The following is a 25,298-nucleotide window of genomic DNA, read 5'->3' on the forward strand; positions in this document are numbered from 1 at the left end:
ATAAGCATGTGTGTACATGCAAATGCCAAAGGATTAAAACTTTGTTGAGAAGTATTAAAACCCAGAAAAGCTTGCCAGACACATGAATAAATGAAAAGATTGAAATTTCATTGGTGAGGGGAAGGATAATAATTTCCTTCCCTCCTTGGCTTAGTTTTTGCTCCCTTTTCTTCTCTCACTTTTCTGCCTGGGAAAACAAAAGTCTTGGAATTGAGAAACTAGGGAATCAAGAAAAACCTTTGCAGTTTGTTGCAAGGGAAGCCTCTAAAACAGATACTAACTATATTTTAAATATTGAAAATTGAGCATAAGAACACATAGAATTGCTTATTCTAAGCTAGAGTCAAGCCTTTAACAATAACAGGCCCTTGGTGACAAGGAAATTGGATTCTGAGAGGCAGCTTTAAGTTTAAGGGCACTAGGTAGATAAGGTTGCTCAGTATTCCAAAGACCTTGGTGCTTGTGCCTTCTGAGAAGGAAAGACCCATTTCTAACTAGATAAGATTCAGGGAAAGAGCAGCTGTATCATTGGAAAATAACCAACATAGTTTGTTTTTCTAGGGCAGTGACTATCTGTGTTAAGGTTGTACTTTCCTAAAAGAGCTCTATCAGAGACTTTAGCACTCTTCAGGCCCCAGCCAAGAAATACAGGTGAAGCCAAATGCTGAAAAGAGAGTGAAGTTTCACATCTTTGTGCTCAGTGAGTGGAGCTGGACCTTTCAATGAACAGCAGTGGACATTAGATACCAGTAAGGAGAAACACCTGAAATGGACTACATGCTATGCTCATATTCTTGGCAGAGACTATGTGCCTGAGAGAGACTACAGACTACATGACACTAAAGCACTATTATGCTAGTGGGGAACAGACCTGAAAAGAGACATAGATGGACTTGAAGCAATGAAGACATGTGTATGATGCCTGACCAAGCAGATCCCTTCTATTTGTGCCTCTACATCTATTTTCCCTGTGTGTCTGTGTGTGTGTGTGTGTGTGTGTGTGTGTCTGTGTCCACTCTTCCCAACGGTGGTATATGCATCTTATGGAAAAGAATGATAAGGCTTATGGGTTATATATTCATTGTTATTTTTCTCCCTATATCATTTCATTAAATGGCACTTATTTGAATAAATTATGTCTTCTAGACTGACTGACAGAGATAAACACATCATTGAGGGGCTTGTGAGCTGGGTTTTAAATTGATATAGACTTAGAATGTACCTTGAGGGGGCAGCTAGATGGCACAGTGGATAAAGCACCAGCCCTGAATTCAAGGGGACCTGAGTTGAAATCTGGCCTCAGACACTTTACACTTACTAGCTGTGTGACCCTGGACAAGTCACTTAACCCTCATTGCCCTAAAAAAAGAAAAGGAAAAAAAAGAGAATAAAAAAGTAAGAAGTTGGAATTCTCAAAGCAATTAAAAAAAAACTTTTTAAAAATGTACCTTGAACCTAAGGTAGCTTTGTCTATGGGGACCAGTAAGTTGGGGGGAGCAACTTTCAGTATTCTTTTATTAATCAGAAGACTTATAAAATACATTGGTTTTGGCTATCTTGCAATCTCTTTATTTGTGACATGTCAAAAAAAATCTGTCAAAAGCTAAGATCTTTGAATTTAATTTCCTATTCCTATAGAAGAGAAAAAAATTCAAGTAGTAGAAATGATCTACCTGGTTCCTTAACTTCTTGTCTGTTTTTAAAAAGAAATATAAAGGGAAAACACTTCAAATATACTAGTGTTATATGTTTGAACCTCATTAGGAAAATCAACACCTCTATTTTTATGACAACATTGATTGATAAAGGCTTTACTTTTTCTACTAAAATAGCAAATAACTACTCTCTTAATAATACAGGTGGACAGATGTGGCCAGAAATTGTTTAATCAAGTTATAAAGCTATGTAACTTAATGTTTCAAGTACTGATCTTATGCTTTCAAGTAGTCAAGACTACTCTTGTTGAAAACAGAACTCTGGAGCAAATATTATGCATCTTTCTAAAATTTGGAAAGGTTAGAGGAAAATGTGTAGGTAACTACGAAAAACTTGTGTTTTTCCCCACAAATGTCTAAGTTCTTTCTGACCTGTTATCTTAAATAACCTTTACTTTAAATTACCTTTCTGACCTTAAATAACATTCTCCAAAATAAAAGGAAGACCTGGGAGGCTCTTTGATTATGTGCAAGAGCTTAGTCAGCAATCTCTTATGATGAATTTCAGTCAAGTAACACATAAAAAGTAACAATGAGATCACAGTCCCTCAACACAGAAATTTCAGAATTGCCAAAAAAAATTTGTTCACACTTAAAGAAAGTCATTCTAGAAGAATAGAAGGGCATGTTTGAAATGAGTCTGTAACCCAAAAAAAAAAGGTAATTTTGCAAACCATTCTTAGCACAGTACCTAGCACATAGTAGGCCTTTAACAAATGACTGACTGACAGTCTATGTTTCATCCTCCTTGTCTTCAATAGCTTTCTTCAAAATGCATCACTAGACAAGCTCTATTTCCTGGTATCAAGTTTTTCCTTGGATCTGAGCCACAGAAATAAATAGTAGCAGGTGTTTGTCACCTGGCAGCTTTGTGATGACAGCACTGTAGTATTTTTATATGGATCCAAAATAGCAACTACTCTTCCTTTCACCTTCCTCTAAAAATTCTCATTGTTATTACTATGATTTAAAACTAGATTGCTCATGACCACCTACACCATAAAGAACAAAATCACAATGTTCTACATACTGAATAGCGCTTTGAAATCTATTATAAACACTTATGGTTGAGAGCTTCATTAACCCCCACCCAATATTAGAATAATTTTTAAGGAAAAATGGTCATGTGTACAATCATCTAGACAATAAGATTCTTCTTGGTTTTCATTATCAATTTAGAGAATTCATCATTCTGTTCTCCAACAGATCTGCTAATAAAATACATTTTTGTATTTTTTGTCCAATTACCCTATATCCCAGTAATACATCTATCTAAATCTAATCATGAGGAAGCCAAGGAGATGACAAGAAAGTATAATGAATAGCAATATGTTCCACCAGTCAAGGAAATCAATTAAGGAAAATTCTCTGGCCAGCATTTAATTGATAGCTTCTGATCTCTTCTGTACAACTAAGGGGGGAAAAGGAATATTTTCTATCCTTAGTCAAAAGATTAATGTCCACCTAAGTGATTGATTTGCCTTCTTTCGTTTTAATGGGGCTAAAGTGGCTTACAATTAAAGCTTATGCAGATGTGGTTTCCTGTGAAATGAAAAACTTATTAAAGGAGCACACATCTTAACAAGAAGAGAAAGGAATGAAGAAGTGACTACTTTGATTTGTTTGTGAAATCAGTTCATACATAAAAGGTAAGAAAGAACTTAGACATCTGTGGGGGGAATCCAAAGTTTACTATAGCTACAATTTTTGAAAATTGATTTGCTATAATTTAGAAATAACATCTTGACTGTTATTAGAAGACTATCATCTGCCATGAAAATTCCATTTTTGTTCAAAGCTAAAACCAAATGTGTGCCTCTAGAATTTAAATAAAAGCTCCTAAACATAGCAATATTATACATGATCAATCATAGGATCTTTGAGCTGGAAGGGGCCTAAGAAATGATGCTTCATTATACAAAGAAGGAAACCAGATATTTAGACTTGGAAACGACCTCAAAGGCCATATACTTCAACCCCCTTCTTCAAGCGATGAAGAAATTATAGCCTAGGGAGTTTAAGTGACTTGTCCAAGGACATGAAGATAGTAAACACCAGAGGTAGAATTTGAGGCCAGGGCCTCAGACTCTGAAATCTGCGTTCTTTCTACCATACTACCAGAAGTACCTTGTTTAAACCTAGATAGGTTCTAAGTTGCAGAGCTAAGATTTATACCCATGTTCCTTCCACTATACCATAAATCTATCCTTTGTTTTTCTAAAATTCTTACCTGAGACTTACCTTCTTGTGAAAAATTAAAAGGGAGTAATCATATGAAGCATTTTAATGAAAATTCAGCATCTTTTGATCCTCAATCATTTTTTCAATTTTATTTGAATGAGAAAATAATTTGTGCTTCATCTCTTAAAAAGGCTTATATTCAGCCATTCTCTATGCTTGCTACCTGCCTTTGTGTTTGGAAGCTGCTACTTTCATGACCATAGTGTTTTACATTTAGATCCGTTTTCTTATACTAACACAAAGTTTGCATTGCATTTCACTGAAATGAGTCTACACTTGTTTTCCTCATCAATTTGGGTAGCTCTCATGTTTTGCTGATCATATATAAAGTATTTATTCCTTAAAAATTAGGATTGAACAAATAGAAGCTAATGATTTTGTGAGAAATCAAGAAACAATAAAGCAAAATGAAAAGAATGAAAAAACAGAGGGCAATGTGAAATATCTCCTTGGAAAAACAACTAACCTAGAAAATAGATCTAGGAGAGATCATTTGAAAATTATTGGACTACCTGAAAGCCATGATAAAATAAGAACCTAGACATTGTCTTCTAAGAAATCGTTAGGGAAAATTATCCTGATATTCTAGAACCAGAGGGTAAAATAGGAATTGAAAGAATCCACTGATCACCTCCTGAAAGAGATCCACAAATGAAAACTCCGGAGCTCCCAGATCAAGGATAAAATATTGCAAGCAGCCAGAAAGAACCAATTCAAGTATTGTGGAAACACAGTCAGGATAACACAAGATTTAGCAGCTTCTACATTAAAGAACCAGAGGGCTTGGAATATGATATTCTGGAGGGCAAAGGAACTGGGATTACAAACAAGAATCACCTACCCAGCAAAACTGAATATAATCCTTCAGCAAACAAAATGGGAATTCAAAGAAAGAGACTATTTTCAGGGATTTTTTTTTTTGGTGGGGCAATGAGGATTAAGTGACTTGCCCAGGGTCACACAACTAGTAAGTGTCAAGTGTCTGAGGCCAGATTTGAACTCAGGTCCTCCTGAATCCAGGGCTGGTGCCTGCCCCCTCAGGCATTCTTTTTTTATTTATTGTTTTTTTTTTCCTTTTTGGGGGGTGGGGCAATGAGGGTTAAGTGACTTTCCCAGGGTCACAGAGCTAGTGTCAAGTGTCTGAGACCAAATTTGAACTCAGGTCCTCCTGAATTGAGGGTCAGTGCTTTATTCACTGTGCCACCTAGCTACCCTGCCCCTCAGGCATTCTTAATGAAAAGAAGTGAGTTGAATAGAAAATTTAACTTTCAAATACAAGACTCAAGAGAAGCATAGGCCAAGATGGCAGAGTAAGGAATCAACCCTCTGTAGCTCTCCCAAATTTCCCCTCCAAACCAACATAAAACTGCCTCTGAATCATTCCAGGAGCAGGAAAGCAGCCTACCAGCCTGGCAGGAAAGGTCTGTCTTACCTAGGTGGGAGGGAAGTGAAGTGCTGGAGCAGCAGAAGCAGCAGCTTCAGGACTCACAGGAGAGGGTCTGAAGCAGGTCTCTGAACCTGGAAATCACCATGAAGTTCCGCCTTCCTGTAAACCAGCAGCTTCCTGGGTAGGTGAGCAGTCTGGGCAACATAGTAGGGACCCTCACCAGGCACTCCACAGCTAGTAGCGACCACCAGGTAGGCTTTGACCCCACTGCTGACCAGTAGTGAAGCCCCACCCAAAACTGGTCAATAGCAAGATCCTACCACTGTGACTTCCCAGCATAAAGACTGTTTCCAGGGCAAACCAGCAGCAGGGGACTCCAACCCTCAGCAGATTGCAACAAAATTACCCTTCCAGGGCCTGCTAGCAGAAGGACTCTATAACCTTAGCAACTCAACAGCAGGACCCCTACATTTGGGCAGATTGGAAACAAAATTACTCCTCTATGGCCTACAGAGCAACCCAGCAACAGGACACCACCCCTGGGGCTGACCAACAAAACTCTTCCAGGGCCAGCCACCAGAAAGATTTTGTTATCTTTTGCAACCCAGCACCAGGACACCACCCCTGGAGAAGGTCAGTCCACACCAGGGGAGGCCAAAAGGAAGTACTAACCCCCCAATACCAATGAGAAGGAAAGCTTACTCTACAGAAAAAGCAAGCAGCTAAACCCTGAAGCCCAGAGAAAGCCACCAGTAAGACCCAAAGTCTCAGCACAAAAACTCTCAGACTCTGAAATCTGTGTTCTTTCTACCATACTACCAGAAGTACCTTGTTTAAACCTAGATAGGTTCTAAGTTGCAGAGCTAAGATTTATACCCATGCTTCTTCCACTATACCATAAATCTATCCTTTGTTTTTCTAAAATCCACACCTAGGACTTAGCTTCTTGTGAAAAATTAAAAGGGAGTAATCATATGAAGCATTTTTAATGAAAATTCAGCATCTTTTGATGCTCAAAAATGAACAAAACAAAAAAAATAGCTTGACTATTGACAATTACTACATTAATAGGGAAAATCAAGGCATAAACATAGAGAAGAACAATAGTAACAAAATGGCTACAGGTGAAGCTTCAAAGAAAAATGTAAATTGTTCTCTGACTGAAAAAGAATTCCTGGAACAACTTTAAAAGGACTTTAAAAAGCAAATTAGAGGGGGCAGCTAGGTGTTGCAGTGGATAAAGCACTGGCCCTGGATTTAGGAGTACCTGAGTTTAAATCTGGCCTCAGACACATATGACACTAACTAGCAGTGTGACCTTGGGCAAGTCACTGAACCCTCATTGCCCCACCAAAAAAAAAAAAAGAAAAAAGAAAAAAAAAAGAAAATTAGAGAAGTAGAAGAAAAATTGGGGAAATAAAAGTAATGCAAAAGAAACAAGAAAAAGAAATACAAAAATTTACTGAGGAAAATAACTCTAAAAAACAGATTTAGCCAAATGGAAAAGGAAGTACAAAAGGTCACCAAAGAAAATAATTATTTAAAAATTGGAATTGTACAAATGACTCTATTAGACACCAAGATATAATAGAATAAAATCCAAAAAGTGAAAAAATAGAAGAAAATATGATATTTCTCATTGGAAAAATAACTGACCTAGAAAATAGATCCAAGAGAGATAATAGAAGAATTATTGGACTACCTGAAAGCTATGATCAAAAAAAAACCTGGACAATATCTTTCAAGAAATTATCAAAGAAAACTGTCCTGAAATATTAGAACCAGAGGGCAAAATAGAAATTGAAAGAAACCACTGATCTCAAAATGAAAACTCACCTCCTTGAGGTGGTAAGCAATCAGATATGGGCTATACATGTGTAATTATGTAAAACATTACCACAGTAGTCATTTTGTGGAAGAAAACTTTAATTAAAGAAAAAAATGAGAGAAAATGAAAAACAGCATGCTTTAGTCTGTGTTCCATCAATATCAGTTCTTCCTTTGGAAATGGATAGTATATTTCATCAGTAGTCCTTTGGGATTGTCTTGGATCATTGTATTGTTTTTATTTTTATTTATTTTATTTTTATTTTTTTGCAGGGCAATGATGGTTAAGTGTCTGAGGTTGGATTTGAACTCAGGTGCTCCTGAATCCAGCAACAGTGATTTATCCACTGTGCCACCTAGCAGCCCCAAAGGTCATTGTTTGTTGAAAATAGTTAAGTCATTCACAGTACTTCATCAAACAATATTGCAGTCTCTATGCATAATGTTCCCTTGGTTCTGCTCACTTCACTATACATAAGGTCTTTCCAGGCCTTTCTGGAAATCTTTCTGAAATCATCCTGCTTGTCATTTCTTATAGCATAATAATATTCCATCACCATCCTATACCACAGCTTGTTTAGCCATTCCTCAATTGATGGGCATTCTTTTGATTTCCAATTCTTAGCCACCACAAAAAGATTTGCTATAATTATTTTTGTACAAATAGGTCTTTTTGTCTTTTGGGGTTGTCTTTGGGATATAAACCTAGCAGTGGTATTTCTGGATCAAAGGGTATTCACAGTTCAATATCCCTTTGGCCATAGTACGAAATTGCTCCTGTAGGATCCTAGCAAGCAATAGGGAATAACTGAATGTTTTTTGGCTTTGGATTTTTTTGTGATGGAGTCAGAACTGTGACTCAGGAAGATCATCTTGGCATCTTTGCTAAAAACAGATTGAAATGAAATAAAACTAATTAAGAGGCTATTTCAATAGACTAAACAATGTATGATGGGACCCTGAAACAGAGTAGCAGTTATGTGAAAGGAAAGAAGAGGATGGAAACAAGAGCTATTGCAGAGATAAAACCTATAAGATGACAAGATCTGTCAACTGAATGGTAATGGAAGATGAGGGAAAGCATAATCACAGATGACTTTAAGGTTGTGAACCTAGGTGAACAGAAGGATGCAATACTTCTCAATAAAAATAGGGACAGCTAGGTGGCGCAGTGGATAGCACCAGCCCTGGATTCAGGAGGACCTAAGTTCAAATCCAGCCTCAGACACTTGGCACTTACTAGTTGTGTCACACCCTGGGCAAGTCACTTAACCCCCATTGCCCCACAAAAAGGGGGGGTGGTTTGGAGAAGTATCATCTTATGAGGAAAGGTGGTCAGTTTCATTCTGCCTCTATTGAGTTTGAGATGCCAGTGGGATATGCAAATGGTGATTTCTGTGGGGTGATAGATTAAGTATAACTTAAATTAAGTGAAATATTAGGGCTATACATATGCCCTAATATACACATATATATACATCTATGTAAAAGTGATGAGAATGATAAGGAGGAGAAAAGACAAGAGAGCTAGAACACTTAAGAATAGGAAAATAAATAAACCAGCAAAGGAGACTGAGAAGGACTGGTAAGGAATGTAGTAGAACAAGAAAAAAGCAGTGTCATGCATACCAAAGGAAGAAAGATTGTCCACGAGAACACTTGGTCAATAGTTATAGAAAAAGCAATTGAATTTAGAAATTAAATTCAATAGACATTTATTAACCACCTCCTATGTAGAGAGCACTGTGTTAAGTAATGAGAACATGTCTAGATTTGTGATTTCAGTAATACAAGGAATTCCCAATGAAGAAATACCCTCTACAGATAAAGCTGAGTATCTTCTCTGCAACTTGTAATCTTGGAGAAAACAGTTGTTTGAGGAACTGAAAGATTAAATGACTTTCCCAACAAGAATTATGTAGACAGTATGTGTCAGAAGTGGGATTTTGAACCCAGGTATTTCATACTCTAAGGCCAGGTCTCTAGCCACTGTGACATGTTGCCTTTCAGGGGCCATTGGGACAAAGAGAAAAATTACACTCTGTTCCCTCAATGACATTAATTTGATTTTATTGTGAAGGATGTAGAGTGAGGAAGAAGGAGAAAGAGATCACTACAGTAAAGAATGTGTGAATCTTAGAGAAAGTAAGAAATTTCATTTATATGAAATAGGCTAACTATTCTCAGATTAAAATGAATAAGCATCTCAATTCTAGCACTGTTTCAAATTCTAAATTAAGCTGGACTGAAATTTATTTTCTTCCCTTATAGTCCATATCATAAAATTTAAAATGAGAATAGACCTTAGAGATTATCTAGTCCAATCCCTTCATTGTGCAGATTCATGAGCAATCCCAGAGAAAAGAAGTATCCAATGTCATGCAGGCATGCAGTCAGTTGATAAACATTTATTAAGCACCAGCTATGTGCCAGACACTATGCTAAGCTGTGGAGATACAAATACAAGGGTTTTTTTTTAAGTGACAGTCCGTGCCCTAAAGAAGCTTACACTCCAAAAAGGAACATAACACACAAAAAGAAGCTGACAGGCAGAGTGAGAAAAAGGTACTCAGTTTGGAGGGCATAATAGAGAAGTCCAAAGAGGTGCAAAAACTATGTATCTGGTAGACAATTAGAAAAAATGAGCTGAGCCCCCTCCTTCAATAGAGGCTCTGGATCCTCCCTCCAGCCAGAGGGTCCAATCAGAAGGCAGAGGTTTCTTATGAGGCCAATTCAAAGTTTCCTGGAAAATGATAAGTTTCTTGAGAAAGGAAGGAATAATGATAATGTCCAAAGAAACCCAACAGAAATGAAGCTGGTAGAAAATGGGGCAGTAAGTGACAACAATCAAATTTGAACCCAAATTTTTTTACTCCAAAATCTAATCTTTCCACTATACCATATTCCTCGAATGACAGTGTAGACAAAACATAGTATGGATTCCAGATTTCTTTTCTGCAGTTCTCTTCTAAATCTTTTTTTTCTTGCTCCAATGCCTAGAATTGTATGATGTTAATATTTCTATGATAAGACTGTAAGCTGTTTGGGACAGTTTTCTAAGGTCTCCCTATTTGGAACCATACACACAATATGTCACTGCATTTACCTCCACGAGTCCCTTCCCATTAATCCTGTTCTCTTATAGATTCTGAATTTTTCTTAGCAACTCCTTTTGTCCCTCCACGATCTGTCCAGGATCCTGATATCAAGGAGTTAAAATGTGAAAAGAGAATATTTTGGCGGAATGCGTCCTTTAGAATCTCAAAGAAAAGGTTTGGGAAGTTAACCCTGTATCTCTCCCTGCTGTGCTCCTTTAGCTCCAATCCTTGGTTGTAGCACAAGAGTGCCATCTTCAGCTTTCAGGCACTGAGAGAGAGATTTCAAGAAAGTTGCTGTCTGTGAGCCAGGAAGAAAGGAGGTTTTAAATATATTGCATTGTCATAAAATTCAACGCTGTGTCTTTTCATTTTGAAATACTTCACATCAGAGCATTAAAAATAAATAATAGGGGGCAGCTAGGTGGCACAGTGGATAGAGCACCGGCCCTGGAGTCAGGAGTACCTGAGTTCAAATCCGGCCTCAGACACTTAACACTTACTAGCTGTGTGACCCTGGGCAAGTCACTTAACCCCAATTGCCTCACTAAAAAAAAAATAAAATAAAATAAAAAATAAAATAAATAAATAAATAAATAATAAAGGGTCTCATCATGTACCACACTGAGGTTAAAGAGACAAGATGAAAAAAATTATATTTTGAGGAAATACCTCTACATATTCATCCCCTTCTTTTTATCATTTTCTTTATGGCTTCCAGAGGTTATACTATATTTCTGTATTCCAATATTTCAATAGTTTCACTCATCTGAAATTATAGCTCAGCAATAAAAAGAGAAGCTCAAGTCATGCCCAGTGGAACTTCTCTCAAATTGTTGGACAATGATCAGAAATTATACCACTCCGCACCAATTTCAGTATTTGGGAGGAGGTTGATGTTTATGATGATAAATACAAATTGGATTGAATTTTGAAAAGGAGTATCCAGGGGCAGCTAGGTGGTGCAGTGGATAAAGCACTGGCCCTGGATTCAGGAGGACCTGAGTTCAAATCTGGTCTCAGACACTTGACACTTACTAGCTGTGTGACCCTGGGCCAGTCACTTAACCCCCATTGCCCTGCAAAAAAAAAAATAGAAAAAGAAAAAGAAAGAAAAGAAAAGGAGTCTGGCATTCTTAGAGAACAAAAACTATAGATGGAAATAGGAAATATAAATTAACACACACATACCGCAAAACAAATAATCTCCTAAATTCTCCAACACAAAATTTCCAAATTCAAAATTGGCTGCCAAAGCAATTTCTACAATTATATTAGAAGGTTGGAAAATAATCTTTCTTTCATCTCAAATTTTATGGTAATCTGTTAGAGGAAAGTGACAAAGTATCCACTTATGTTCCAATTGGGAATGCAAGGGAGGAATTAGTCATATTTTGCATTAAAATACATTAGAAGATGTAGTGTGTGCACACACACACATGAACAAAGACAGACTAGATGAGCAGAAGATAATAACTCATTTATAATATCCCACACACTTTTTTATTGGTTCAACCAATTATTCAAATGCCTAGCAAGTCAAAATTCAGGGTATGAGAAACTATTTCTAGGTAAGCAAAAAAAAAAATGGAGGAAATACACACTGAGAAGTTTACAAGCATATCTTTTCCAAAGCCAATGCTAGAATCATTAGCCAGCTAAATAGCACAGTAGATAGAATCTTGGTCTTGGAATCAGTAAGACCCAAGTTCAAATCTCAACTAGATCTTTATTAGCTGTGTAACTCTAGGCAAATCATTTAGCCTCTCTTTGCCTTGGTAACTGGCAGAGTTTTTCTGAGGATGAGAGAACATAATATTTGTAAAGCACTTAACATAGTGCCTGGCATGTAGTAGACACTATATAAATATTTATTACCTTCTACCCAACCACCTCATAACTTTCCACTGAGATACATACCTTTGTGGGTGTATAGCAATTGTAATGATACTTAAAATTTGCCTAACACTTTTAATCTTTTCAAAGTGTGTTCTCTTCTAAATGGATCAATGTATTATTCAGTGGAGTTCAGATAGATATTATTACCTTTATCTGAATAAATATGAAACTGAGGCACAAAATCCTTAAGTGACTTGCCCAAGGTCACAAAGCTATTTCTGACAATGTTGGGACTAGACTCCTATCTTATTACTATCAGACCTAAGATTTATTCCTCTACTCTAGTCAGTGGCTTATTCTCTCATCAGCTTTTACTATTAACTCTCATATAACTGGTAGACATTCCATTAGACTTTGAAACATGGAATGAAATTTTCTTTTCTCTAATAAAAATAGTCCAACAAGGTGTTTGAGAAGTTTTCTCCCATAAATCCCAGGAGAGATGTTCTTGAGGTAAGTTCCCTTCAGCAATCTTCCCCACATCAAGCACATATCAAGGCTCCTATGTATCTCTAGAGAATTTGACTTCAGGTTGTATATGGGGTACCAATGAATGAATGAATGAAAAAACATCTATTAAGTGCTTTCTATCTTCTAACCACTGGAAATACAAATAAAAATGCAAGAAAATCCCTGCTGTCAATGAACTTACATTTAAATAGGGTTCTGCTACAAATGAAAAGGCCTGGGTATCCCTAGGGTGCAACAACAAAGAAGATGGTAATACATCTTCTTTACTGTCATTTCTACTGATAAAACCATATCTTTTCAACCATTTGATAATATCAAAGCATTTGGTACAAGAGCATGACTAACTATATTTGAAGAATAGGTACTTTGATGTAATTATTGCCTTTAAATAGTTTATAACTTAATGAATCACAGCAGAATGGATGCCTAAACCTATTATAGAAAATTTTCAGTGTGGAAATGCCCTTTTAAAGAAACAGACTGTAACTCATCTGTAACTATTTTAGAGCATTACCTAGGGGGACTGAAAATGGAAGTGACTTTTCCATGGTCTCACTGTCATTGTGTGTCTGAGATAGAATTTGATGCCAAGGCTTTTTGAATCCAACTCTGGCCCTCTATTCACTATAATATTGTCTCTCAATGAAGTACCATTGAGGAATAGAAAAGAAAGATGATTCAACTACACATTCATCAAAAAAGTGGTCAAGGGGCAGCTAGGTGGCATAGTGGATAAAGCACCGGCCATGGAGTCAGGTGTACCTGAGTTCAAATCTGGCCCCAGACACTTAACGCTTACTAGCTGTGTGACCCTGGTCAAGTCACTTAACCCCAAATGCCTCACTAAAAAAAAAAAAGTGGTCAAATTATCTACATTATAGAACTAGTTTTATACAAAGTTAAGGTATTAAATTACAAGGAAACAGAAAAATAAATTCCACTTTTCAATGCTTGATGCAAGGACCAGCTTTATTCTAATGAAGACACAAAGTGCCTATAAACAGAACTATCACCCCAGATAGTTTTTAATTGATGAAATTGAAAACAGTGATGATAATTCCTCCTACAGACTATCTCTCTTCTCTGGTTACACCCACACAGTGCCAACAGGAGAAGCAGCTGTAAGCTTCTCTTCTTATTTTCTTCTTATATCCATACAACCCCTTAACTGATGAAGAATCAGTCTGTGTAACCATCTACTGCTGTCATAACTTGTGTCATCTTGAGGAGCTTTTGATGTCACTGAAATAGCCCAATGAATAAGCTTCACAGCTTCTCAATTACCTTAGTGGCATTTCTTTAACAGAGGAAAAAAATATTCCCTTCCTCATGGCCAGGTCCTATGAAATGACTATCAGTTACCATGGGAGTAACAGTAAGCACTAATAGGGAAAGGACAGCTGATAAAGATAGGGGTAATAATGCTCATTTCTCAAAAGATCTCTAAGATGAGAATGCACAATCCAATATAATACTCTATCATATCTTGAAGAGTTCATAACTAGCTCAAAGACCTTGTTGTTGCACTAATATAAGGAAGAGGTACACTATAGGATCATAGATTATCTATTAATTCTATTATTAATAATAATAGCTAACATTTATATATTGATTTGGGTTTTACAAAACATTTTAATAAAACTAGTATTTATGTAGCAGTTTAAAGTTAGAAAAGCATTAACATATATTATTTTACTTTGACTTCACAATAACGCTGAGAGACAGGTCATATTATTATCCCATTTTACAGATGAGATAACTGTGGCAGAGAGAGGTTAAGTGACTTGCCCAGGGTTACACCACTAGTAAGTGTCTGAGATCAGCTTTAAACGGATTTTCCTGACTCTGGGATCAGTGGTCTATTCACTACCCAGCTGTCTATGTACTTTACAAACATTACTTTATTTGTTCTTCATATAAATGCTTTTAAGGAGGTGTTATTATCTCCATTTTATAGTTGTGGAAATCAGAGCAAGACAGAGTAGGGAAGACCAGGGTGCAAACATGCCTTGTTATTGGCCTCCATGCTTTTGCTCATGCTATTCTCTAAATTAGGAAGTCAACAAATCAATCAACAAGTAATTATAAAGTATCAACTATCTGCTAATAACTGTGCTAGGCCCTGAAGATATGAAGACAAAAATGAAAGTGTCCCTTCTCTCAAGAAGTTTATATTCTATGTCTAAAACCATATATATATATATATATATAAAAACATGGGCTAAGCCTTTCATTTCACATATGAAAAAACTAAGGAAAAGGAAGGGCAAGCAACTTGCCTAATGACACATAGACACTGTAATAAGTGTTAGAAATAGGATTTGAACCCAGGTCCTCTGACTCTCAGAATCTACTCTTTCTACTATGCCATGCTAACATCCCACTCAAATGTCATCTCCTTGGTGAAGGCTTTTCTGATTCCCACAACTGGCAAAAAAAAAATCTTTCCTCCTTTATGTCAAACGTCATTTTCTTCTGTACTTCTCCAATGTCTTTACCATGTAATAGTTTGTGTTATTGATGAACATAAACATAGATTTATGCTCATAGTCTTATGCTCATAGCAGAATGTAAATCTCCACAGTGACTGGAATTATATATTATCAAAGCTTTTTATACCTTCCAGCACCTGGCACAGTACCCTGCACAAATTGAGTAGTTAATAAGTGTTTGTTAGCTTTGACCTCTGAGATTGTGTCAGATGAAGAAGGAATAAAGACAGGAAGTACTTCAAGAGATCAGCAGTACCATTTGTGGGCAGTGTCAACTATCTCCTTCTTTTCTCAGCCACTGCTTCTGGGTGGTCCATGAAGGTTCAAGACAGTCTTAAATGGCAAATATGAATCAATTTCAAATCAATCCTCCTTAAAACTTTCACAGGACAGTAGAGGCTAGTCACTTGGGCCTCTGTTGATTTGCCACTGGCATTTTCAGACATTGTCCTGCTTTGGTAGAGCTGAAAAGTATTGATCTGTGTATTTTCAGTCTCACTCTCTGAGCTTCTAGCTTTGCTTTTTCTCAGATTTGTGGTTTGCATGCAGGGCAACACCACCTCTGCCCTTTCTGGCAGCTCCTCCACTATCTTTTCTAACTATAGCTCAGAACAATGCTTTGGAATACATGATAGTCACCTGAGGCCATCACATCCCTGATAACTTTTCTCTTGATGGAGCTGGGAAGTTTAGAAAAGAGATATAAAATGACCTCCCATGCCATTGCTGAGAAACGCTGCATACCAAAGGCTCCTAAAATGTTTTAAATATTATTGTTCACTCCAGTAAGTAACCAGACAAATCGTAATTTTTTAACAGAAAAAGAAATCTCTGAAGGGAAATGTACTCAGTTTCTTTAGGTCAAGAAATATTTGAGCTACAAGAGTAGTAAGGTATAATAGTTAAATCAGGATCTGTGAAGTTTTATTGATAATTGTATTTCAAAATAATTGATTTCCTTTGTAATCCAGTGGATTTTATTTAAATGTTTAAAAAATATCATTCTGAGTAAAGGTCCACAGCCCTCCACAGCCCAAGGGGTCCATGATACAGAAAATGTTAAGAATCTCTTGCCTAAACAGTGCTTTAAGACAGCCTGGGTACATTAGCTCATTATTAAGGATTACTAGAAAAGTAAAATAAATAAAATAAGGCTGCAAGGAGAGAGAGTTTGGTATAGTGAATAGAGAGCAATAAGAGTTGAGTTCAAGTTCAGATCCTGACACATACTGGCTATTTAGCCTGGTCAGACCACCTAAGCTCTTGACACCCCTTTCTACCATTCCAGGCAACAGACTCTAAGAGCATAAGTTGCAGAGCAGGTGCTGATCTGCTTTGGCAGAGAAAGTTTCTTTACCAATAATGGTGGTGACACCATGGCTAGAGCACTGGGTCTAGAGTCAGTAAGACCTGAGTTCAAATCAGGCCTCAGATACTTACTAACTCTGTAAATCTTGGGCTATTTACTTACCTACTTCGGCTGTAAAGTAGGGATAATAGGAGCATCAACCTCACAGGGTTAACGAAATAATATTTGCAAAGCACTTGAAATGGTACCTGGAACATACTAGGTGTTTTATTAATGCTTGTCCTCTTCAAAAGATTTGCCAGAAGATCACAAGCTCTAGAAAGTCTTAGGATCATCGATTTCAAGCTGAAAGAGATCTTAAGAATAATCTAGGGGGCAGCTAGGTGGCACAGTGGATAAAGCACCTGCCCTGGATTCAGGAGGACCTGAGTTCAAATCCAGCATCAGATGCTTGACACTTACTAGCTGTGTGACCCTGGGCAAGTCACTTAACCCTCATTGCCACACACAAAAAACAAACAAAAAGAATAATCTAAATCCAAACCATTCATTTTACAGATAAAGAAACTGAGGACCAAAGAGCGAAAGTAATATACAAAATCATATAAAGTATGGTGGAATAGAGCTGGAATTTGAGCCCAGGTCCCCTGACTCTAAGTTCTTGCCACTAAACCATACTACCTGTTACCTTGCCAAAAGGAATCCAAATGTGGGTCCAGCTATGAGAATTAGACTGGTTGTTTATAGGTACATTGACAAAATTTTGGCCACTAGATAATAGATTTTTTTTTGTTCACAGCTCACAAGACTACTAAGGTATGGAGGGGGTGTGATCATGGTACCAAAAGAATATGTTTAGAGCTGAAAGAAAGTTTAGCGTTATCTGGTCTAAGTTCCTAGTTTACAGATAAGGAAAGTGAAGTACAGAATCATGGAGTTACTTATTTAATTTTATACATATTCTAAGTAACAAATGCATTTCTCCCATCTCTCTGTATTTGTTTCAACTGAACAACCCTGTTTCCCACTGTACTCACTCAGCTGAGAGATTACCTAAGATGAATAAAGTCATGACTGAAAGTTGAAGGAGAGTCTTTGAGAAGCAACACAATCTACCCACTGAGCTTCCAGATGATTTTTTCTATTACCATGATCCATACAGATTGCCACAGCCCGGTTCAGCATTGTGATATAGGGGAAAAGGCATCTGAGTTCCAGTCATGCCTTTGCCATTTATTAGCTATATGATCTTGAACAAATCATTCAATAATTGCTCACATCTAGGCAGCACTCTAAATATTTACAGAGTATTCTTCTCACAACAACCTTGAGAGGTAGGTGGCACAAATATTATTATCCATTTCTTGCACATGAGAAAACTAAGGCTCAAAATTTTTGCCCAGAGTCATAAAGTCTCAGAACTAAGACTGTCTTTTGGCTCTAATACCAGAGTGATTTTTCAATGCACTACACTACCCCCTTACACCTCTGTTACTTCATATCTTAATTAGAGGAAATGAAGCTCACACTATCTACCTCATGGGGCTGATATAGGAAAATTGCTTTGAAATCTACACAGCATCATAAACACATGAACTAGTACTATGTTATTAAGAAAGTCAAAAGGACAGCATCATGTGAGCAATAGTTAAGTCATTTCAGCCAAACAAATCTGCCCTTTTATAGAAATTTGGGGATGAATCTTTTCCAAGCCTTCAGAGAACAATGAAGATTTTTCTTCTTATTATTTGTCTGTTTTCTAACCTATGATCCTTTCATTTGTATTCTCTTGGTAAAACTAGTTTTGGGGGACATATTATGGTAGCTTTAAAGATTAGAATGGTTCAGAAGGAAACTCTTCCACTTGAATAGGGAAATGAATATTTCTTATTGCATGAGTCCAAGGAATAAACCATCCTGATCTACATACATATAGACTATTTATTTAAAAAATTTTAGAATAAGTTCAATTTAGGATACTTGACTTCACACATGAATTATCACTCCAATTTTATCTTTAAAAGAGGATATTTTGGGAGCAGCTAGGTGGCACAGTGGATAGAGCACCAGCCCTGGATTCAGGAGGAACTGAGTTCAAATCCAGCCTCAGACACTTAACACTAACTAGCTGTGTGACCCTGGGCAAGTCACTTAACCCCAATTGCCTCACCAAAAAAAAGAGGACATTTTTTTCCTTATTTCATAGAGGAAACTTTCAATAAGCTTTAATAAATCTTTGTTGATTACTTTACCATTTAAATAATAGCCTAAGATCTTATTTTCTCTTTATTTTGTTTTCAGATTCCTTTTATGACACGGTACCTATGTTGAGTAAGCTTAAGATCTTCCTGGGAAAATCCCAATATGAAGAATTGAATTAGAGAGGCAGCATACTTTATTAAAAAAAAAAAATCACAAGTCAGAGAGGTCTAGATTTAAGTCCCATCTTTGATAACATGATGGCTGCATGATCCTGAGGAAGTTCCTTTAACCTCCAATTCTCCCAGGTACTTCTCTGTGATTAGATGGTAACAATCTGCCCTGGAGGGAAAAAGTTCCTTTCCAGGAGATCCTTATAACAATGAAATCATGGGTAAATAAAAAAATGAACGGAGGAATTCAAGAAATTAATTTATGATGCTTTTCTTCTATCCAAAAGAAAAAACTTACTGAAGATTTAACCAAAAATCATACTTTCATTTTGGTTTTTTCTCAGCTATTTAAAATCACAGAATCATAGAAAGATTCTTAGAAATCAGACCCTCTGTCCTCCATCCCTCTAGCTAAGCATTTTGCAGAAGAGGGACCTGAGGCAAAGAAAAAGGAAAATAACTTACCCATGGCTATGCGGGTAAATTGGTTTGGGGTTTGTTTGTTTGTTTGTTTGTTTGTTTGTTTTGTGAGGCAATGAGGGTTAAGTGACTTGCCCAGGGTCACACAACTATTAAGCATCAAATGTCTGAGGCCACATTTAAACTCAGGTCCTTCTGAATCCAGGGCTGGTGATTTATCCACTGTACCACCTAGCTGCCCCGCCCCCCACCCCCCCAACAGAGATAGATTGTATAAAAACTGGAACTAGAACTAACCTCCGTTTCTTAATTTCAAGTTCAATATTTTTTATTTTCTGCACCTGGAAGGATTATCCAATTATTTTCAATTATGCTTTGTCTGAAACTTAAAGATTGTATGAATGTGACTTCATTTTAGTATTGTTGTTCCCCTTGAGGGAAGTTCCACAAACAGGATGAGAACATTTATTCGATAAATAAAACAGAGAAGATTTAAAGGAGAAATTCCCTCATCTCACTGGTAAGAATCTAAAAAGTGCTGCTGATTTCAAATGAGCATGTCCTACAAACTCTCAGAGTCACCTTGTAAACTTAAAAAAAAAAAAAACAGCTTACATAGCACTAGCTAAATCATTTGGACAAGATACTAGATAATCCTATTTCCTTATCTAGGTATAAGATTGAGGATTTAAAAGCATCTTTAGTACAAGTATGTACTTTTTTTCAGGCACAGGCCACAAATCCAGCTCAAATCCTAAAATATTAAAGATTGATGTGCTAAATTATGGAACAGAACTATTTCAATGTTTCATCAATCAACAAACCAGCATTTATCGTCTATCATGTTTCAGGCATTGTACTAGCCATAGAGGATAAAAAGGCAAAAATTAAAACAGTCCCTAATTTCGATGAGCTTACAATTTAGCCAAGGACAATATGTGTATGAGTATGTGTGTATATATGTGTGTGTGTGTGTGTGTGTGTATATATATATATGTATGTATATGTGCATTTTAGTTGTGCAGTCATTTTGCAGTCATGTCCAACCCTTTGTGACCTTATTTAGGATTTTCTTGGCACAGATACTGGAGTGGTTTGTCGATTACTTCTCCAGTGGATCCAGTGGACCCGTTTTGTCATGCAATCAGAGATTGAGTGATTTGCACAGGTCACACAAGTAGTTCTGAGGCTGCATTTGAACTCAATTCTTCCTGACTCCAGCCCAGTGCTCTACCCACTGAGACACCAACTACCTCATATATATGCATGTGTATGTTTACAAACATGTGTGTGCATAATGGGCATAAGTAGATATAAAGTGATTTGGGAATGAAGGTATTAATGGTTGGGAGGACCAGGAAAGCTCTCATATAAAAGGTAGTGTTTAATCTGATCCTTGAAGTAAACCAGGGATTCTGAGACATACAGGTGACAAATAAGTGCATCTCAAACTTGAAGAACAACCAATAAAAAGGCATGGAACCCTATATGAAAAATTGCAAGAAGGCCAGCTTGGCTAGACTAAAGAGTGCATAGAGGGAAATAATTAATAATAAAGCTGAAAATCAATCATTCATTCAATGAGCATGGATAAGGAGATAGGAGCCAGATTGTGAAGGACTTAAAATGCCAATATCCTTGAGTTCCCAAAGGCTATGTTCCAGAGCTTGCAAGATTTGGCAGGTCCCTTCAAATTGGAAAAGCTTTAAGTGTGGACCTAGCAATATAACATATGCCAATATCTTATAACCTTGGACATAGATATCCCTGAGAGAATAAGGTTTCAGACTGACAAGGATCCAGCTGTCACTGATTTTCTGGCACAAAGTCATCATTTTCCAGTCCTTTGGAGCTCTCTGAGCTTAAGACCTCAGGCAACTGGTATTGCTTCCAGATGCACAAGACTTCCTTTGGAATACAGACAATAGAGAGAAACAAAGCATACGGGAAATATTATCCAAGTAACCAGATTCCCCAGTACCATATTACTCAATAAAAAAACATAATCATAATTATGACCATAATCATAGTCATTGATACAGAAAACAAGAGCAAGAGATTTTGATCTAAGTAGAGACTTTATTTTACATTCTTAAAAAAATCACAGATGATAAAATCAATTAATAACTATATAGAAGAGTATAATAATGGCACTATATATCAAAAGTTCTGGGATACCATTAAATTAGTCCTTAGGAGACAAAAACATTCAACAAGCATGGATAAGTAGGCTGGAACCAGATAATGAAGTACTTTAAAAACATACCTCTCATATGAATGTAATGGAATACTATTGTGCTGTAAGAAATTATGAGCAGGCAGATTTCAGAAAAACCTGGAAAGATTTAAGTGGACTGATGCTGAGGGAAGTGAGCAGAACCAGAACATTGTACACCGTAACAACATTGTGTGATGATCAGATGTGATAGACTTGGCTCTTCTCAACAATGCAATGATCCAAGACAATTCCAAAGAACTCATGATGGAAAATGTTCTCCACATCCAGAAAAAAAGAACTATGGATTCTGAATGCAGATTGAACCATAATGTTTCTCCTTTTTGGTTGTTTTATTTTTCTTTTTTGAGATTTTCCTCTTGTGTTCTAATTCTTTTTTCATAACATAACTAATGCAGAAATATGTTTAATGTGATTGTACATATATAACCTATATAAGATTGCTTTCTGTCTTGGTGAGGGGGGAGGCAAGGGAGGGAGGGAGAAAAATTTGGAACTAAAAATCTTATGAAAATTAATGTTGAGGGGGCCAGCTAGGTGGCGCAGTGGATAAAGCACTGGCCTTGGATTCAGGAGGACCTGAGTTCAAATCCAGCCTCAGACACTTGACACTTAACTAGCTGTGTGACCCTGGGCAAGTCACTTAATCCTCATTGCCCTGCCAAAAAAGAAAGAAAGAAAGAAAGAAAATAAATGTTGAAAACTATCTTTACATGTAAAAATAATTTTATGATAAAAAATAAAAAACAAAAACAAAACAAACATATCTCTGAAAGCATACATTAACAAAATTGGGGAGGAATTAATGAACTGAATATGAAGCTAAATATTAAAAAATAAGCAAATCCAAAATAAGCACAAAAGAAGATTTTGTTTTTCAAATTAAGGGAGAAGTAGATTAATTATAATTCAGAAAGACTTATTGTTAAACAAAACTAAAAGTTGATTCTTTGAAAAGACTAACAAAATTGATCAAATACCATTAGGTAAATTGATCAAGAAGAAGAATAAGGAAAATCATGTTACAAAAATAATAATAGTAATAATTAGCAAGATGAAATAACAATAGTCAAGAAATAAAGAGAATTATCAAAATCTACTATACACAATCATTGTTTTCTCAGCAAAACTAAGTATTTAAAAGAAAATTATGTCTGAAAAAAATCAAATGTCCAAATTAACAGAATACCAAGTAAATAGTTTAAACAGTACAATTTCAAAGAAAAAAAATTTACTAGAACTAAAAAAACTAACAAAGGGGTAACCTGCTCCAGATAGCTTCACAGGTAAATTTTATCAAATTATCAAACTTTTAAAGAGTAAATAATGTTTACATTAATGTACATAGTATATATTAGTATATGTATATATGCTTATATGTGTGTATATATATATAATTATACAAATTTTTGTCAATAATTGGGAAAGAAAATATTCTACCAAACTGCTTTTGTAATGCTAATATCACCCTAATCTCTAAAACAGGAAAGGATAAAGGAAAGAAATAAAACTATAGATCAATCATCCAATATAACTTATAGATATATGTGTGTATATATATATTTATGAGGCAAAGATAGAGCTAGAGAGAGAGAAGTCAAAAATGTTCATAAAATCCTGGCAAATAGATTATAGCTCTTTCTCTCTCCATATATGTGTGTGTGTGCACATGTACATATATACATCCACATATGTGTGTAGACATATACATACACCTATATATGCCCATATATAATAATATATTTATATATATTATATGCATATAAAGAATTTTCTGTTATGATTAAGTTGGATTTATTACCAGCAATTCAAGTATGGTTCAACGTTAGGAAAACAAACCATAAAAATGTCTCATTATTTTATATTCCTTCTTTACAAGATAATCAGATCTCTAGCCACCATATGAGCACCAATATTAAGTAACATCAGCCTAGAGGTTCTGGGTTTCCTTTCTTTCATCTGTTGGTTGTCAGATAACCTGGTAACCTGAAGTAAATTTGTTATAGGAAAAAGGGAGGGGGTTTAGGATAGAGGTAGGGGTTTGGGATAGGGGTCCTTAAGAATTCCTCTTTAAAGAATTACACCCTCCTGCACGCAAATCCAGTTAGAATAAAATAATAGTCTATTTAGGGGCTAGGGAAAGGAAACCAAGAGAGAAATCCTTGGACTTCTCATGGGAAGAAGGCGTGCCATAGAGCGTGGCTCTGAGATACCAAATCTCCCTGAGCAGAAGACAGGCAGATACTTTTATAGAAGACGGATGGTGATGGTCCATGTGATGATCATTGGACCGTGAAAAGTTCCCTTATTGGTGGAGGACCATCCCCCACTTATGGTGGCTGGGGGAAGTTGCATGAAGGGTGGCTCTGGATCTCTCAGGCCATCTCGGTCCTCCTCACACCACAAAAGCAGCAGCCACACCTAATCTTATCTTCCAAAGGGATGGGGGAGACTGGAATGAAGGGTGGTGGTCCTGGAGCTAGCTCAGTCCCAATTCAGTGCCACTTATCTCTTTAGGTATGTCTGTCCTTTGGTTTAGTTTCTCAAAGAGAAGCTTCTTTTGATTTACCCCAGTAAACTTCTGGAGTGCCCAGGGTCATTCAAATGAGGTACCCAGGCCATAACAAAATTCATTTGGAGAGGGTACAGGGAACATTGCAGAGGCTTGTCCTTGGAGTGAGCACATCAGCACATAGGACAATCCCTCTGAGAGTACAATCACACAGGGAAGGAGCAGTTTTCCCCTCAAGAGGCCCTAGCTTCCAAGCCACCCCATGCCCACCCCACCCCAAACCCCACCCCCAGTATTAACATACACACAGTATTAGTTGGGAAAGAGATGCCTTCTGGTAGAGGAGCACTGTAGTTACTATACCAGAGGAATGATAGCCAAGGAAGTCACACTTCACCTTGCCAGAGGACATTGGGACACAAAGAGAACACTATCTTCCTTACATCTACACTTTGTACCCCCACCCCCACCTTCATGCTCATTAAGACTGCTGGCTGCAAATAAAATTGGGGAAATGGTGATGCCCTGTTAGGTCTTTGGCAGCAACCACTGCTTTCCTTCCCCCACAACTGACCTGACCTGCTTCCTTGATTGTGGTGGCACTGTGTGCCTGTCACCTGAGGATCAGGTCAACTAAGTAAGTATGGAAAAGCTCATCAATTCCAAAGAATTTTTTGGCCACAGTAATTCTTCAGTCATTGTATGCAATAATGAAGTAGACACACTGTTAAAATACCACACCAAAAAACAAACAAACAAAAATGCCAAAACTTTTGAAGGACTTGCAGTGGTAAATTGCTTTAACTGGTTATAAGTCCAAGGGGGTTTACCCAATGTTACTTGTCACTCCGAGAGGAAAGAGTAAAGCTGATGACTTTACATAGGTCTGCCTCACTCAAATTCAATTCACAGGCAAGTAAAGACATGACCCTCATGATGTCATTGTTCTTCTTCCAGAACTAAAGATGAACAATACATCATATAGAGCATGTGCTCTAAGCTCTAAGTAGAAGCCATGCTTTCCACAAATTGTGACCTGAATTCTTACTTTGTCAAGATCGGTATAGACTAGGGGCAGCTAGGTGGCGCAGTGCATAGAGCACCGGCCCTGGATTCAGGAGTACCTGAGTTCAAATCCGGCCTTAGATACTTAACACTCACTAGCTGTGTGACCCTGGGCAAGTCACTTGACCCCAATTGCCTCACTTAAAAAAAAAAAAAAAGATTGGTATGAACTAATCTTTTTCAAAGAAAATACACAATCTGAATTTAGCTCTAAATAGCAAGACTAGGTTCCTGGTTTTTAAACTATTTCCCTAAAA

Source organism: Dromiciops gliroides, chromosome 2 (genome assembly GCF_019393635.1).
Source record: "Dromiciops gliroides isolate mDroGli1 chromosome 2, mDroGli1.pri, whole genome shotgun sequence".
In the NCBI taxonomy this organism is placed as follows: domain Eukaryota; kingdom Metazoa; phylum Chordata; class Mammalia; order Microbiotheria; family Microbiotheriidae; genus Dromiciops; species Dromiciops gliroides.